The sequence below is a fragment of the Protobothrops mucrosquamatus genome, unplaced genomic scaffold (assembly GCF_001527695.2).
Source record: "Protobothrops mucrosquamatus isolate PMUCROS unplaced genomic scaffold, P.Mucros_1.0 scaffold242, whole genome shotgun sequence".
Classification (NCBI taxonomy): domain Eukaryota; kingdom Metazoa; phylum Chordata; class Lepidosauria; order Squamata; family Viperidae; genus Protobothrops; species Protobothrops mucrosquamatus.
In genome coordinates this window covers 87,086-104,829 of record NW_015386592.1, presented here as the reverse complement: position 1 = coordinate 104,829, position 17,744 = coordinate 87,086, and the positions used below count along the sequence as shown (strand labels likewise).

The window sequence follows — 17,744 nt, the reverse complement described above, 5'->3', positions numbered from 1 at the left end:
AAACTGAGAGATGTCAGTAGGATATATCAGCTCGTTATCTTGACTTGAGATGGGTTATCAATAAATAAAGCATATTTTCATTACTGATCTTCAATTTACTTTTCTTAGCTGCAAGCTCCTAAATTGGAAGAAAGTCTGTGAAACAGGAATGGAGTGTGGAATCTGGGAGTTGGATTTGTAGGATACTGCTAACTAATGCACACTTGAATTGCCCATTCATTAGGGAAGCTATTTAAACTTCAGCTTTTTCCTTCTGTCATTTATTATGTGTAGCAAGACAGACAGAGAAAAGCTGACATTGTCTGAATCACATTTCTGAAATTTGTCAGGAAGCAACGTCTATGATTCTTCCCATTGTTATATGCCTTCTAGAAGGATTTAGATTAATGTATTTGCTGTGCAAATAATTCAAAAGTACCAATGGGTATGTGTGATTACTAAGAAAAGAAGATATTAATAATTGACTTTATTATTTTTGTTAGATGAGGTGGAAGAGATCTTAGTTGATCGGTAATTGGTGGTAGCTTAGAGCAATGTTTCTCAACCTTAGCAACTTTAAGAGGTCTGGACTTCAACTCCCAGAATTCCCCAGCTATCCCCATGGAATTCTGGGAGTTGAAGTTCACACATCTTAAAGTTCCGAGGTTGAAAAACACTGACTTAGAGAATATGGCACAGCTATGATGGGAGCAGTAAGGGAGAAAGAATGGCCACTGACTTTGGGTGTGTTCTATTACAAGGTCTCAATTCACAAATGTAGAAATATGCTTCGGTTAACCACCTCTGCATATTGATATTGATATGAAGAACACAAAGAAAACTGACTTTCATTTATGTTGCGTTCAAAAGCCTTCAAGTATTGAAGCCTTGAAGGTCATAAAGAGAATTAATATAGAAAAAGGGTCCTTCAGATCATATATGCCCTTCACATTAGAGCATGGGCAACATGTAGTCCTCAGAGTCCCTTCAGAACAGATCCTTGAAATTTGATAAAACTGATAAAAAGCAGCAGGGGTGACAGTAAAACCCCAAGTAAAATAAAGTGGGGTAAGCCTCTTTCAGCTTTAAACTCTTTCTTTGGCAGGATTTAACAGTGTTGAAAATTGCCCTTCTGCTTCATCTGCTGATGTGATTGCATCATCACATCTCCTGCAATCCTCAGTTACTGAAAAAGAAAGATTAAAAAAGAACACTTGTGGCCACTAGAGAGGTGCTAGCCAGGCTTTAGAGCATGTAAAGACAGGATTCATAAACTGTAGAGCAGTGTTTCTCAACCTTGGCAACTTTAAAATATGTGGGCTTCAAGTCCCAGAATTCACCATGGAATTCTGAGAGTTGAAGTCCACATACCTTAAAGTTGCCCAGGGTTGAGAAACACTACTGTAGAGTTTCCTTGCATTCAGCATATCCTTTATGATGTATATAATGTAGAAGCAATAGGTCTCTCAGGTTGGATGGAAATTAAAGCTATTGGGGAAAATGATTGATTTACAAGATTACAAGTGGACTGTCTTTCTGCCACTCTTTTTCTTCTACTCAAAGGCCCCTTTGGGTCAGCAGTCCAGTACAATTAATCAAATTGCTGGTGAATGAAAGGTAAATTTACTTTTATTTATTCTGCTTCTTACATTCCACTGGTGTTTGGTGCTTTGTATTTATTTGATTGTTGTTTATAAACCAAGCTTTTGCTATCATCTAGAAAACCTTGACTTTCTCCTCTCCAACCTGCTGACCATAGGGTGGGAATCTTGCCCTCTTTTCTTCTTATTTTTTCATGTCTATTGATTTTATTGTAATTACTTTGTTGAGAGCCGTCCGGAGTGGTTGAGAGTCAGGTGGCATACAAATTTAATAAATTATTATTTTGAGAACTGTAATCTAAGTCTATCCATAGACTTAGTGAGGGGAAAAGCTGTCTTGAAAATCATTTGGAGGAATCCTTATTCTGGGCACAGAATGATTCTTCCAAGCCAGATTTCATATTAGATCAGCTGTAAATTAATGTCCCTTTTCAGTATCCCCACTGTAAAAATTATATTACCTGTCTTATTTATTTATGGGGGGATCCCTTTTTCAATTTTAGACTATCTTGTTCATTTGCAGAGAAATACTTAGCAATAATACAGTAGCTGGCATGTCAGCCCTCCTAAATCCCAGACAGCGAATAGCAGTGTTGGAATTCAGCTGTTAGTGCCTGGAGCAGAAACCAAGGCTCGTGTTGCTCTCTTCAAGTGCACTAATAGAGAAATCAGTGGAACAGAAGAGAAATGTGTGTCATAAACAAAACAGCAACTTTGCAAACCCTCGTTTGCAGATACACGTTAAGTGCAATCATTGGGCCTCTGTGTGAGCTATTACACTGCTTCATTAATTCTCTTGGCATGTGGCCCAGCATGATTGACACTGAGACCTTCTGCTAGGCCTAGTAAGAGAGGAGGGATATGTAATGCCACGCTACAAAACTGCAAAGATATGTTTGGAATGGAATCGTTTTCATCTAAGGCATTTAGTAAATTACTGTTAAGAGTTTGTCATATCATTTTGACTCTATCTGCAGGTTGTTATCCTTTATGTCTGCCTTTTTAACAGACACTATTAATTCATTTCCATTCCTCAGTACAGTTCTGAAATTTTCATTAAATTGATTTAGCACAATTATTTACCGGCTACCTGACATTAGTAACAAGCTTACTGAAGGATGCACTTCCTGGTTATCAACATTAACTGACTTAGATTTTCCATATGGAGAGATTTTTAACATCTTATATAATATGTGTGTGTGTGTGTGTGTGTGTGTGTGTGTGTGTGTATGTATGTTTCCTAAAAAAATTTGGATTGCTAACAAAGAATTAAGGGGGACTGGGATAGCTATTTCGAGCTGGTTAGCTCTCATCAGCCAGACATACCCTTCTGAGATTCGAACCTGGGCTGCTTGCACGTTAGGCAGCTGTGTTGACCTCTAGACCACAGGCTCTTTCTCACTTTGTCAGCTGTATCAGGGAGGGAAGAGACCAGGGGAAGAGATTCATCTTGAGTGTTTTTTAAAAAAAAGTTTTTATTGGGTACAAAGGAAAAAAAAGATTAAAAACATTGAACATGGTAAATCGTCTTTGACTGACATCTCAGTCCATATTGTACATTAATTACATGTAATATATCTATATACAACTGTACAATTCTGGTCTCTATCTTAACTTATCTCTTTGCTGTGACCTCCATTTTTTACCCTCCATCTATAAAATTTATTCCATATTTGATAAAATTCTGTTTCTTCCTGGTTTTTTAATCTTTTGGTTATCCTATCTAATTCTGCGCAATACATAATTTTCTTAATTAGTACTTCCCCACTCGGTACTTCCATTGCTTTCCATTTTTGAGCAAATAGTATCCTTGCCGCTGTAACCACGTGAATAATTAGATATGTGTCATCTTTATTTACATTTTTCTCTAGTATTCCTAATAGTAATGTCTCAGGTTTGTATTGAATGTTTTGCTTAGTCATTTCTATTGCCCATTCCCAGACCATACGCCAGTACACCTGTACTTCTCTACATGTCCACCATACATGAAAGAAAGTGCCCTTTTCTTTTTTACACTTCAACACAGGTCAACACAGCTGCCTAATGTGCAAGCAGCCCAGGTTCGAATCTCAGAAGGGTATGTCTGGCTGATGAGAGCTAACCAGCTTGAAATAGCTATCCCAGTCCCCCTTAATTCTTTGTTAGCAATCCAAAAAATTTAGGAAACACAAATGAAGTCACAGACTGCTGCCTGTAGATGGCTCTAGATTGAGCTGATACAGGCAAAAGATTTCTTCCTCCCATATTTGGGCCGACAGGGTGCATAAAAAAAACCCCACTCAAGATATATATAATTTTATTTTATATAAAATCTTATGACTTAATGATATTAGAAATTCAGTCTACTTTTTGTCAAAGTAATGCCCTGCTCTTGATCTGCACTAAGGATTTGTCCACTGTTATTAGTGCTACCTTCACTGAAATTCAGTCTAACCACTATATTAATTTTACTCTTCAAGGTGAATCCAGCCCCCCTCCACCTAAAAGCAGGCCAGTTCAGAAAATGTCAACGATCTAAACTGCAATAATTTCTTTGTCACTTTTTCCTAGTAGTGCAACTTTACCGGAATCATTGGAGACAGTGATAATAATTAATATTTCAGCTTTTCAAATGGCATTAGTCCTGCTAGCTCCAATAATGGAGTAGCTCCGAACAGAAATTTCCACACCTTTTAAGAGAATTAATTGAATTATTTAGAACTTACATGGCTGTCTGCCTTATACACAGTATTCCTAGGTGGCTCACAATAATATTAAATGAAAGCAGAATTAATAAAATAAACCAACCCCACAGCAGTGACACATATCCCAAGCAAGCCACCGCAACATCCCATAGACTTCCCCCTGCTGGGCTTGCTTTTATCTTAGCCGAATGCTTGGATGAAGAGCCAGATCTTAAGAGCTCTCTAAAAAGCTAATATATGCAGAGTTGTGTAAAATTCATACACAGATTTGGAAACTGAACTGAAATTAGAGGAAATTTATTTTTATGACAAGCAGGAATCTTTCAAATATGCCGTCTATTAATACTCTATTGCAGTGGTGGCGAACCTTTTAGAGACCGAGTGCCCAAACTGCAACGCAAAACCCACTTATGCATCGCTGGGTGCTGAGTGGGCATGGCCACCGAGTGGCCGTGACCACTGAGCTGTTGGCTCATGCTCGCTCCCTGTCCACTCAGACTCGTGCTCGCTCTCAAGCTGTCTGCAGCAAATGCTGCTTCCGCAGAAAGTTGCTCCTTTTATAGCCTCTCACCTATTTCCAGACTGCGCATGCGCAGAGAGGAGGAGGGAGCAGCTCGGCCCAGCAATGGCTCGCGTGCCACCAGAGACGGCTCCGCCTGTGACACACGTGCCTTAGGTTCGCCACCACGGCTCTATTGTATTAGAGCCAGCAAATTTACTTCCAAAATTAAAAATTTACTCAAGTGAGGTCTTCTAAACAGTTGTTGTCTGGTTCCAACTATAGACACTATTCTTAAGGAATTTTCCTCTTCATGTATGCTCAATGTTTTTGATAATTGTTTTGTATTAAAAACTGAGTGCTGGATTCCTTTGTACAGGTAGTCCTTGATTTATGACCACAATGGAGCCCAAAATTCCTATTGTTAAGTGAGATATTTGTCACTTTTTTCAGTGCCCTTGCAACTTTGAACAGTCACTAAATGAATAGCTGTAAGTCACGGACCACCTATCCTGGAAAACAAGGAATAGTAATAATAAGCAATAGGCTGGCTGTGGACTGTTTGATTGATATAATTTGCACTAACTGGCAGCACACGGGGCTCCGATTGCAATAAATTTCCCATTAGAAGAACTCTTTATTGCTCTCACTTTTATGAGAAGGGGGAATAGTTATAAAAGATCCTGTCTACAAACAAATATGACAAAACCTTTAGTCTTCTATAGTTAAGGCTGATCCGGAGGTAGAAGACCGCCTTAGCAAACCGGAAAATTATTTTCTGAAGCAGAGGGATAATTCGGCAGGTCTTGCCTTCCTTCAAACTCCAAGGACAACCATGAGCAAAGAGCAGAGCAGAGTGAATGGAACTGGGGAATTGAAATGATGCAGCTTTTATTAGTTCAGATTTCTTCATTATCTCACTTGCCTGCCAGGCAGAGAAAAATCGAGGCAATTTAATTCTGAGAAGCACTTCCACTTGTCCAGGAGCAACTTCTCCATTGCAGGACACTTTTATGATGCTTTCTGTTGCTAGCTGAAGGTCTCCTGTTTATTAAAAGGAGAAATCCGTGGTCCTAAGAGAACTTCCTCTTCTGTTAACAGACTCTGTTTAGTGCAAGTTTAGTTTACTAGAACCCCTATTCTAATAATGGACTGTTCCTTCTCTTAATCTATAGAGAGGTAGTATCTACATCAGGTTCTAAAACAGGGATAGGCAAGGTTCTGCTGGTTTGGGCTGCAGTGGTTAAGATTTTCAGGGAAATAGATTCTGAAATAGCTTTCAGTAAAGCCTAAGAAAGGATTACATTCCTGTTGCCTGTTTGTTTATACTGGCAAACTGAAGGAAATTATCAGTTTGTAGATTACTGGCAATGTTTGTTGATGCAATTTATGGGGAATGGGGGTCCATAGGCTGCCTGTTCCTGCTTCAGAATATCATCAAGAATATTATATTCAGTGCTACCTTAGATAACTTAGAAGTGTTTTCAACTATTAACTTTTCCTCCCTTCCATACTAGGAATTGTTATAAATATTTTTTTTAAAAAAAACCCTCATACATTTAACAAGTTTACATCTATGTAGGGTTGGTCCATCACATTTTACGGCTTGAAGCAAAAAATAAAACATAATGTGTCTTCCTCCACTATGTGTATCAAAGGGACTAGAATCATAGTTTATTACTGATGATTGGACAGCCTGTGATGCTTGGCTTAACTATCACAGCTCTTGAGGTAGCTGCCTCACTGGGTTTAATAGCAGACAGACCATTATTACATTTATTAACCTCTCATAAAAAGTATAGTGTGGACATGCTTTTACAATCAGTTTGACTTCTCTCTTCTGGATATTCATCTCCATCTTTCTGATGGCAAGGTACAAAAACTTTGCTTATTTAGTTTACTCTGAATCTGTGAATGTGGCATATATTTTTCTCTCAGTTTCTCATATGTAGGCTGTTATCTATCCTTAACTCTACTTATTTATAAAACAGTTCACATGTATGCATGCATGCACACACAATATCCACATGTATGAATTTGAATGATAATAAAATATTAGATTTAAAACGGGTGCTCACATTTGATTGTATGCTGAACTAGACATAGGGGATTTAGAACTGAAGAAGCTTCTTAGATGAGAAGTGAAATGTCTTCAAAGAAAAAATGAAAATATAATTGTCTTTTATTATTTAATTAGGTCGAATTGGTCTTCAGAAGCCTTAGCATATGAGGAAGGGTTTTTTGCCTCTTTTTATTATCTTGTTATAAATTGTAATTCAATACATTATGTTGTTTCAGTGCAATTATATTTGTACAGTGTTAAATAAAGCTATTAGTATTCTATTGTTTATATAATTTGGGGCATTGGCAATATAGAAAAGATATATTCTATCAATATTAGTTACAGTTTAGAATATTGATATTACAAGCATAAAATTGACTTTTTCATACAAAATTGAGTACACTATAACATTTGAAAGAAGAATCTGCTGCAGAAACTGATTTCTCTTTAGCTTGTATAAATATTTCACCTTTTAGCATAAAGGGAAATATTGACCTCTATGGCAGAGAGGTAAGCATGCATGGGAGACAAAGGACAGGAAGATAAAAAAGAGAAAGTGAGTTATAGATGATANGGAAAATGATTGATTTACAAGATTACAAGTGGACTGTCTTTCTGCCACTCTTTTTCTTCTACTCAAAGGCCCCTTTGGGTCAGCAGTCCAGTACAATTAATCAAATTGCTGGTGAATGAAAGGTAAATTTACTTTTATTTATTCTGCTTCTTACATTCCACTGGTGTTTGGTGCTTTGTATTTATTTGATTGTTGTTTAGAAACCAAGCTTTTGCTATCATCTAGAAAACCTTGACTTTCTCCTCTCCAACCTGTTGACCATAGGGTGGGAATCTTGCCCTCTTTTCTTCTTATTTTTTCATGTCTATTGATTTTATTGTAATTACTTTGTTGAGAGCCGTCCGGAGTGGTTGAGAGTCAGGTGGCATACAAATTTAATAAATTATTATTTTGAGAACTGTAATCTAAGTCTATCCATAGACTTAGTGAGGGGAAAAGCTGTCTTGAACATCATTTGGAGGAATCCTTATTCTGGGCACAGAATGATTCTTCCAAGCCAGATTTCATATTAGATCAGCTGTAAATTAATGTCCCTTTTCAGTATCCCCACTGTAAAAATTATATTACCTGTCTTATTTATTTATGGGGGAATCCCTTTTTCCAATTTTAGACTATCTTGTACATTTGCAGAGAAATACTTAGCAATAATACAGTAGCTGGCATGTCAGCCCTCCTAAATCTCAGACAGCGAATAGCAGTGTTGGAATTCAGCTGTTAGTGCCTGGAGCAGAAACCAAGGCTCGTGTTGCTCTCTTCAAGTGCACTAATAGAGAAATCAGTGGAACAGAAGAGAAATGTGTGTCATAAACAAAACAGCAACTTTGCAAACCCTCGTTTGCAGATACACGTTAAGTGCAATCATTGGGCCTCTGTGTGAGCTATTACACTGCTTCATTAATTCTCTTGGCATGTGGCCCAGCATGATTGACACTGAGACCTTCTGCTAGGCCTAGTAAGAGAGGAGGGATATGTAATGCCACGCTACAAAACTGCAAAGATATGTTTGGAATGGAATCGTTTTCATCTAAGGCATTTAGTAAATTACTGTTAGAGTTTGTCATATCATTTTGACTCTATCTGCAGGTTGTTATCCTTTATGTCTGCCTTTTTAACAGACACTATTAATTCATTTCCATTCCTCAGTACAGTTCTGAAATTTTCATTAAATTGATTTAGCACAATTATTTACCGGCTATCTGACATTAGTAACAAGCTTACTGAAGGATGCACTTCCTGGTTATCAACATTAACTGACTTAGATTTTCCATATGGAGAGATTGTTAACATCATATATAATATGTGTGTGTGTGTGTGTGTGTGTGTGTATGTATGTATGTATGTTTCCTAAATTTTTTGGATTGCTAACAAAGAATTAAGGGGGACTGGGATAGCTATTTCGAGCTGGTTAGCTCTCAACAGCCAGACATACCCTTCTGAGATTTGAACCTGGGCTGCTTGCACGTTAGGCAGCTGTGTTGACCTCTAGGCCACAGGCTTTTTCTCACTTTGTCAGCTGTATCAGGGAGGGAAGAGACCAGGGGAGGAGATTCATCTTGAGTGGTTTTTTTTTTAAGTTTTTATTGGGTACAAAGGAAAAAAAAGATTAAAAACATTGAACATGGTAAATTGTCTTTGACTGACATCTCAGTCAATATTGTACATTAATTACATATAATATATCTATATACAACTGTACAATTCTGGTCTCTATCTTAACTTATCTCTTTGCTGTGACCTCCATTTTTTTCCCTCCATCTATAAAATTTATTCCATATTTGATAAAATTCTGTTTCTTCCTGGTTTTTTGATCTTTTGGTTATCCTATCTAATTCTGCGCAATACATAATTTTCTTAATTAGTACTTCCCCACTCGGTACTTCCATTGCTTTCCATTTTTGAGCAAATAGTATCCTTGCCGCTGTAACCACGTGAATAATTAGATATGTGTCATCTTTATTTATATTTTTCTCTAGTATTCCTAATAGTAATGTCTCAGGTTTGTATTGAATGTTTTGCTTAGTCATTTCTATTGCCCATTCCCAGCCCATACGCCAGTACACCTGTGCTTCTCTACATGTCCACCATACATGAAAGAAAGTGCCCTTTTCTTTTTTACACTTCAACACAGGTCAACACAGCTGCCTAATGTGCAAGCAGCCCAGGTTCGAATCTCAGAAGGGTATGTCTGGCTGATGAGAGCTAACCAGCTCGAAATAGCTATCCCAGTCCCCCTTAATTCTTTGTTAGCAATCCAACAAATTTAGGAAACACAAATGAAGTCGCAGACTGCTGCCTGTAGATGGCTCTAGATTGAGCTGATACAGGCAAAATATTTCTTCCTCCCATATTTGGGCCGACAGGGTGCATAAAAAAACCCCACTCAAGATATATATAATTTTATTTTATATATAAAAAATCTTTTTTCCTAAATGTTCTCTGCTACCTTCTTATGACTTAATGATATTAGAAATTCAGTCTACTTTTTGTCAAAGTAATGCCCTGCTCTTGATCTGCGCTAAGGATTTGTCCACAGTTTGCTACCTTCACTGAAATTCAGTCTAACCACTACTGTATATTAATTTTACTCTTCAAGGTGAATCCAGCCCCCCTCCATCTAAAAGCAGGCCAGTTCAGAAAATGTCAACGATCTAAACTGCAATAATTTCTTTGCCACTTTTTCCTAGTAGTGCAACTTTACCGGAATTATTGGAGACAGTGATAATAATTAATATTTCAGCTTTTCAAATGGCATTAGTCCTGCTAGCTCCAATAATGGAGTAGCTCCGAATAAAAATTTCCACACCTTTTAAGAGAATTAATTGAATTATTTAGAACTTACATGGCTGTCTGCCTTATACACAGTATTCCTAGGTGGCTCACAATAATATTAAATGAAAGCAGAATTAATAAAATAAACCAACCCCACAGCAGTGACACATATCCCAAGCAAGCCACCGCAACATCCCATAGACTTCCCCCTGCTGGGCTTGCTTTTATCTTAGCCGAATGCTTGGATGAAGAGCCAGATCTTAAGAGCTCTCTGAAAAGCTAATATATGCAGAGTTGTGTAAAATTCATACACAGATTTGGAAACTGAACTGAAATTAGAGGAAATTTATTTTTATGACAATCAAGAATCTTTCAAATATGCCTTATTAAGGCATATTTATACTCTATTGCAGTGGTGGCGAACCTTTTAGAGACCGAGTGCCCAAACTGCAACGCAAAACCCACTTATGCATTGCCGGGTGCTGAGTGGGCGTGGCCACTGAGTGGGCGTGACCACTGAGCTGTTGGCTCATGCTCGCTCGCTGTCCGCTCAGACTCGTGCTCGCTCTCAAGCTGTCTGCAGCAAATGCTGCTTCCGCAGAAAGTTGCTCCTTTTATAGCCTCTCGCCTATTTCCAGACTGCGCATGCGCAGAGAGGAGGAGGGAGCAGCTCGGCCCAGCAATGGCTCGCGTGCCACCAGAGACGGCTCCGCGTGCCACCTGTGGCACGCATGCCATAGGTTCGCCACCACGGCTCTATTGTATTAGAGCCAGCAAATTTACTTCCAAAATTAAAAATTTACTCAAGTGAGGTCTTCTAAACAGTTGTTGTCTGGTTCCAACTATAGACACTATTCTTAAGGAATTTTCCTCTTCATGTATGCCCAATGTTTTTGATAATTGTTTTGTATTAAAAACTGAGTGCTGGATTCCTTTGTACAGGTAGTCCTTGATTTATGACCACAATGGAGCCCAAAATTCCTATTGTTAAGTGAGATATTTGTCACTTTTTTCAGTGCCCTTGCAACTTTGAACAGTCACTAAATGAATAGCTGTAAGTCACGGACCACCTATCCTGGAAAACAAGGAATAGTAATAGTAAGCAATAGGCTGGCTGTGGACTGTTTGATTGATATAATTTGCACTAACTGGCAGCACACGGGGCTCCGATTGCAATAAATTTCCCATTAGAAGAACTCTTTATTGCTCTCACTTTTATGAGAAGGGGGAATAGTTATAAAAGATCCAGTCTACAAACAAATATGGCAAAACCTTTAGTCTTCTATAGTTAAGGCTGATCCGGAGGTAGAAGACCGCCTTAGCAAACCGGAAAATTATTTTCTGAAGCAGAGGGATAATTCGGCAGGTCTTGCCTTCCTTCAAACTCCAAGGACAACCATGAGCAAAGAGCAGAGCAGAGTGAATGGAACTGGGGAATTGAAATGATGCAGCTTTTATTAGTTCAGATTTCTTCATTATCTCACTTGCCTGCCAGGCAGAGAAAAATTGAGGCAATTTAATTCTGAGAAGCACTTCCATTTTTCCAGGAGCGACTTCTCCATTGCAGGACACTTTTATGATGCTTTCTGTTGCTAGCTGAAGGTCTCCTGTTTATTAAAAGGAGAAATCCGTGGCCCTAAGAGAACTTCCTCTTCTGTTAACAGACTCTGTTTAATAATAATAATAATAATGATAAAGTTGGAAGGGATCTCGGAGGTCATCTAGTCCAACCTCCTGCTCAGGCAGGAAACCCTATACCATTTCAGACAAATGGCTGTCCAGTTTCTTCTTAAAAACTTCCAGTGTTGGCGCATTCATCGCTTTTGGAGGCAGGTTGTTCCACTGGTTAATTGTTCTAACTGTCAGGAAGTTTCTCCTTAGTTCTAGATTGCTTCTCTCCTTGATTAGTTTCCACCCGTTGCTTCTTGTCCTGCCTTCAGGCGCTTTGGAAAATAGCTTGACTCCCTCTTCTTTGTGGCAGCCCCTGAGATATTGGAACACTGCTATCATGTCCCCCCTCGTCCTTCTCTTCGTTAAATTAGACATACCCAATTCCAGCAACCGTTCCTTATGTGTTTTAGCCTCCAGTCCCCTAATCATCTTTGTTGCTCTTCTCTGTACTCTTTCTACAGTCTCAACATCTTTTTTACATCGTGGTGACCAAAACTGGATGCAGTACTCCAAGTGTGGCCCTACCAAGGCATTGTAAAGTGGTATTAATTCTTCAGTGGACTGTTCCTTCTCTTAATCTATAGAGAGGTAGTATCTACATCAGGTTCTAAAACAGGGATAGGCAAGGTTCTGCTGGTTTGGGCTGCAGTGGTTAAGATTTTCAGGGAAATAGATTTTGAAATAGCTTTCAGTAAAGCCTAAGAAAGGATTACATTCCTGTTGCCTGTTTGTTTATACTGGCAAACTGAAGGAAATTACCAGTTTGTAGATTACTGCCAATGTTTGTTGATGCAATTTATGGGGAATGGGGGTCCGTAGGCTGCCTGTTCCTGCTTCAGAATATCATCAAGAATATTATATTCAGTGCTACCTTAGATAACTTAGAAGTGTTTTCAACTATTAACTCTTCCTCCCTTCCATACTAGGAATTGTTATAAATATTTTTTTTTAAAAAAAACTCGTACATTTAACAAGTTTACATCTATGTAGGGTTGGTCGGTGACATTTTACGGCTTGAAGCAAAAAATAAAACATAATGTGTCTTCCTCCACTATGTGTATCAAAGGGACTAGAATCATAGTTTATTACTGATGATTGGACAGCCTGTGATGCTTGGCTTAACTATCACAGCTCTTGAGGTAGCTGCCTCACTGGGTTTAATAGCAGACAGACCATTATTACATTTATTAACCTCTCATAAAAAGTATAGTGTGGACATGCTTTTACAATCAGTTTGACTTCTCTCTTCTGGATATTCATCTCCATCTTTCTGATGGCAAGGTACAAAAACTTTGCTTATTTAGTTTACTCTGAATATGTGAATGTGGCATATATTTTTCTCTCAGTTTCTCATATGTAGGCTCAGGGCTTTTTTTCAGCCGGAACGCGGCGGAACCGCGTTCCGGCACCTTTTTCCGGGCCGGCCGCACCGGAAATAGCCCCTCCCACACCGGAAATAGCCCCTCCCAAATTTTACTTGCATTCCTGTTCTCTAAAGGGGCGGTCCTAGGGTTTGATGAGGGCGTGGCCAGGTTTGAGTTCCGCCACCTTTTCTCCGANTTGACTTTTTCATACAAAATTGAGTACACTATAACATTTGAAAGAAGAATCTGCTGCAGAAACTGATTTCTCTTTAGCTTGTATAAATATTTCACCTTTTAGCATAAAGGGAAATATTGACCTCTATGGCAGAGAGGTAAGCATGCATGGGAGACAAAGGACAGGAAGATAAAAAAGAGAAAGTGAGTTATAGATGATATATTTAAGTATTTCAGAGGAAATTAGTTTATTTTCTGGTCGATCTGAATTTCTTGGAAATTTGCAAAGCTTCAACTTAATGGGAAAATCATGAGTAGAAAACCAAGAAAAATTTGCATTTATGCAGATTTACTGTGAGGGCTCTTATCAATTCAGTTAGAGAAGGAAAAGCAAATTCATGAATATTTGATACATTAGATGCATAAAGTCTTTTATATACAGTAGCAGAATTTCCTAAAAAGTTGCGCTCCTAGTCAATTGTCCAAATCACTGCGAATTATAAAAAGAAAGAGCTTTCTTTGCTCCCTCATTGCTTCAGTTACTCTCTTGGAAATTAGGTTTTCTCATCTTTATATATTTAGTTGTTAATTTCACATAGTTACTACTGTTGCTTCCATTCTTTTACCATAATATAGAAAAATAGACTTTGTGAATTACAGGAATTGCTGCAATAAATCTTTGCACACTAAACCTGATGTGGGTTGATAAGAGAGCTTTAATTTTACATAAAGTTAAGGGTTTAAATAAGCCTTTTAGAATAACCTTTACTTTGCACCATGAAACTATGTATGTATGTGAAAAGAATGTCAATTATTAGAACAGTATTTTTCAACTTTAGCAGCTTCAAGATTCAACTTCCAGAATTCTCCAGCCAGTATGCTGTTTGAGGAATTCCTGGAGTTGAAGTCCACGTACCTTAAAGTTGCCAAGGTTGAAAAACGCTGGATTGGAGTTTATATACATCATAAAGGATATGCTGAATGCAAGGAAACCCTACAGCAGTGTTTCTCAACCCTGGACAACTTTAAGGTATGTGGAATTCAACTCTCAGAATTCCATGGTGAATTCTGGGACTTGTTTTTTGTTTGACTTGGTTTGGTGACGGATGGGAGCTGAATTTATAAGAATATATCTGCTCCAGTCCTTTATCAGGAGCAATCATAATTTGTTAGAACAGTCCTAATAAATCTCTGCAATTATTTTTGATGGATCCTGCTCAATTGCCAAAACACACCAGACCATTGTCTGTTTCTGTTTCTGGCAAACAGAAACAGACAATGTCATCCTCTGTTAATCCCGCACTCACCACTAAAGCAATTTCAGGGATTTACTCTACTTCCAAAGTACACTTTTCCATGTTATATTGCCTTGAGAGAAACTATCCCACATTACATGCTTTAATTTGTTGCAGGCTAGCCCCAGGATTTACTGGCTACTTCACAGAGGCAGGAACATCCCTTCATCTGAGTGAATGCCTTACTTTAGTCCATAATCTAATAACAACAACAACAATAGCTTTTCCACCTGCTTAATCCTATGCTCTTGCTTCATAAACTGAAGAGTTTTGGTTTGAAACCCAGCAAAACATGATGTTGTTGTTGTTTCCCTGGGTTTCCTACTTAGGTGTGTACCTTTTCTCTTGTGCGTACTTGTGTGTCTGTGTGTGTGTGTTGTGTGTGTGTGTGTGTGTGTGTGTGTGTGTGTGTGTGTGTGTGTGTGAGAGAGAGAGAGAGAGAGAGAGAGAGAGAGAGAGAGAGAGAGAGAGTTTTTGTAAGTCTGCACCACATCATCACTCAAGATAGGAGGAGGTCATCTTCCAAATAACCTATGGTTAAATAAGTCGCATCTTTCTGATTTTGTTCTGTCTTGTTCTGTCTCTTTGCGTGGGTATTTATGTGGATCAGAAGCAATTACTAAATTGTAGGAAGTGTGTTGTAGAAAAACAAAGTAAACTAATTGATGAAAACTACCTAAATTACCTAACAAGAAAGAAGAAAAAGCAATTACTACCCTTTCAGTTCTCCAGATCACAGTTATTTTAGTCCCTCAGATTTCTCTCATCTGATGTTCTCCAGATGAGACTCTCCCAAGGCACTCTGCTTGATGTGCTTCTTATGTCCTTATTCTTGTGAGAATTTTTTTAAACTAACCCTAACCCTAATCCTATCATATTTACTTGAGGGATGTCAGCAGATTTGGTAAAGGTTACTGGAGGAGTTCTTTTGCATACCATTTATTCTTTGCTTTAAAAAAACACCAGGCTAGGAGTTGAGATGAGATGTCAGTTATGTCAGTAACCAACAATCAGTCAGCTTCAAGGCAAAAAGTGAGAGCAAAGCATGGAGGGAAAAGTCAGCATATTGCCCCCAACAATCTGGGTCCTCATTTTACCAACCTTGGAAGGATGGAAGGCTGAGTCAACCCTGAACTCCTGGCAGTCGGCAGTATCAAACTCCTGGCAGTCGGCATAATTAGCCTGCAATACTACATTCTAACCATTGCGCCACCATGGCTCTTTGCTCCAAAATTCTGTCCAATTTATCATTCCATTTAGCCCAAGCTAATAACAACAGGGCAACATGCTTTCCCCGCCCCCCCCCAAAAAAAAGCTCCCTGGCAAGATCCAAAAGAAGACTCCAGTTAAATCACAATAAGGAGCACCCAAATATTCACAGCTCTCAACAGAGGCACTCTGCTGTGGATGTCAGTAGAGCAAGGTTAATTTCATTCTCAAAATAAACTGTTGAAAAAGTATTTTGTTTTTAAAATGGAATGCCCCAAACAGTTCACATTCTAATTGATCTGCATAAACCTACATGGGACATTGTAGTTTCAGAGGTTGTTATAAACAAAACAAAAATAAAATAATTTTAAAGTGCTTACTTACAAATTAGTTGTTAAAATGTACAAAAAAACAATGGATTTCAGAAGATTTTGGTTGCATAACACTGCAAAAGTATAGCATAAATTACATAGCATAAATTACACTATTAAGTGTTGGAAAAGAGAACTGAATAATGAAGGTTTGAATTTATAGAATAGTCTTTGCATGAATAAGAAAATGTTTTAGAGAACTCCTATAGCAGATGGTACCACTTAGCCAGCCTTGATCTTGTAAAAGGTAAGCAGGGTCAGATTGATTAGGACTTGGATATGAGATCAGTAGGAAATCCCAAGGCTGGAGGCTAAACTGGAAAGTCAGAAAGACATCCTGGAAAAGGGCAGTGGGCAATCAACTTCTATGCTGTTGTGGAGAGAACTACATGGAGATGTCCATATGTTCATCAGAAATTGAATCTGACTTGAGGCAACTTTTACCTTTTTCTGCTTCCAGAAGTAGTGAGTTCAGTCTCACATAGGAGACAGGCATAGCTTGCAGTAAGCAATTAATGTTGCAGAAGTGCTAAACAGATTCACTCTGCTTGATTTAATTCATCTGCACAGTTGGCCTGTAAGTGCCTCAATTCTTGTAGGAAAGCAAATTTTTCCAGGTCAATTAAGCCTCATGCTTAGGAATGTTGGTTCAGCACCTAAGCTCCTTGCCATCGTGAAGTAATCACATGGGGAGTATATCATAATGTGTGAACCAAATCTAAAGTGCATTTTCCCTTATGACAGAATGGTTTATTAGTTGTGACAGAGCCTTTTATCTCTCACACCAACTACTATCACTGTGGTTTCTTAAATTCTTTCTGTGTACATGGGGACTGGGAAGGCAGACTTTGCCTAGAAAATAGTTTAAATAGGAGGATGCATAATCCATTCCCTGCCTACCAATTTTCCGTGATAATGTGCTCTACCAGTTGCTTTCTGAGCCAGTGTCTGGCATGTAATTCCATCCTTAGACTGACAGAATGAGACCATGTTTTCAAATCATTATACTTCATAATAGCATTTTGGAGTACCTAGAGTTTGAGAATCAAGTTAGGCTACTTCTTCTTCAAAGAAGTTTTCTTAATTCTCATATCTCTTGCCATACCTGAGCCGAATCCACTTGTAAAAATTGATCTTAATCTTGCAGAGTGATTTTTGAAAACATTACACATAATATGCCTAGAGATGTAGCAGAAAAGATGAGATGGCTTTTAAGGCAATGAGGTAGGGACAACATTCCTTGGATGCATACTTGTTAAATAATTAGTGATAACAGACATTATTAGTGTTTGTTGTTGGATTTTCTTCTGCTTAGTGACTATCAGTATAGAAATGAGTTTTCAGTACCTGAAGGCAGGATGAAAAGCAATGGATGGAAACTAATCATGGAGAGAACCAACCTAGAACTAAGAAGAAATTTCTTGACAGACCAATTAATCAGTGGAACGACTTGCCTTCAGAAGTTGTGGGTGCTCCAAAACTGGAGGTTTTT

General features: G+C 38.3%; 1 protein-coding gene across 1 annotated transcript in view; it reads left to right on the top strand.

The window, feature by feature from the left end:
* LOC107286057 (serine/threonine-protein kinase BRSK2) overlaps positions 1-17,744 on the top strand; it is a 396,585-nt gene that overhangs the window by 307,294 nt on the left and 71,547 nt on the right. The window lies entirely within an intron of this gene.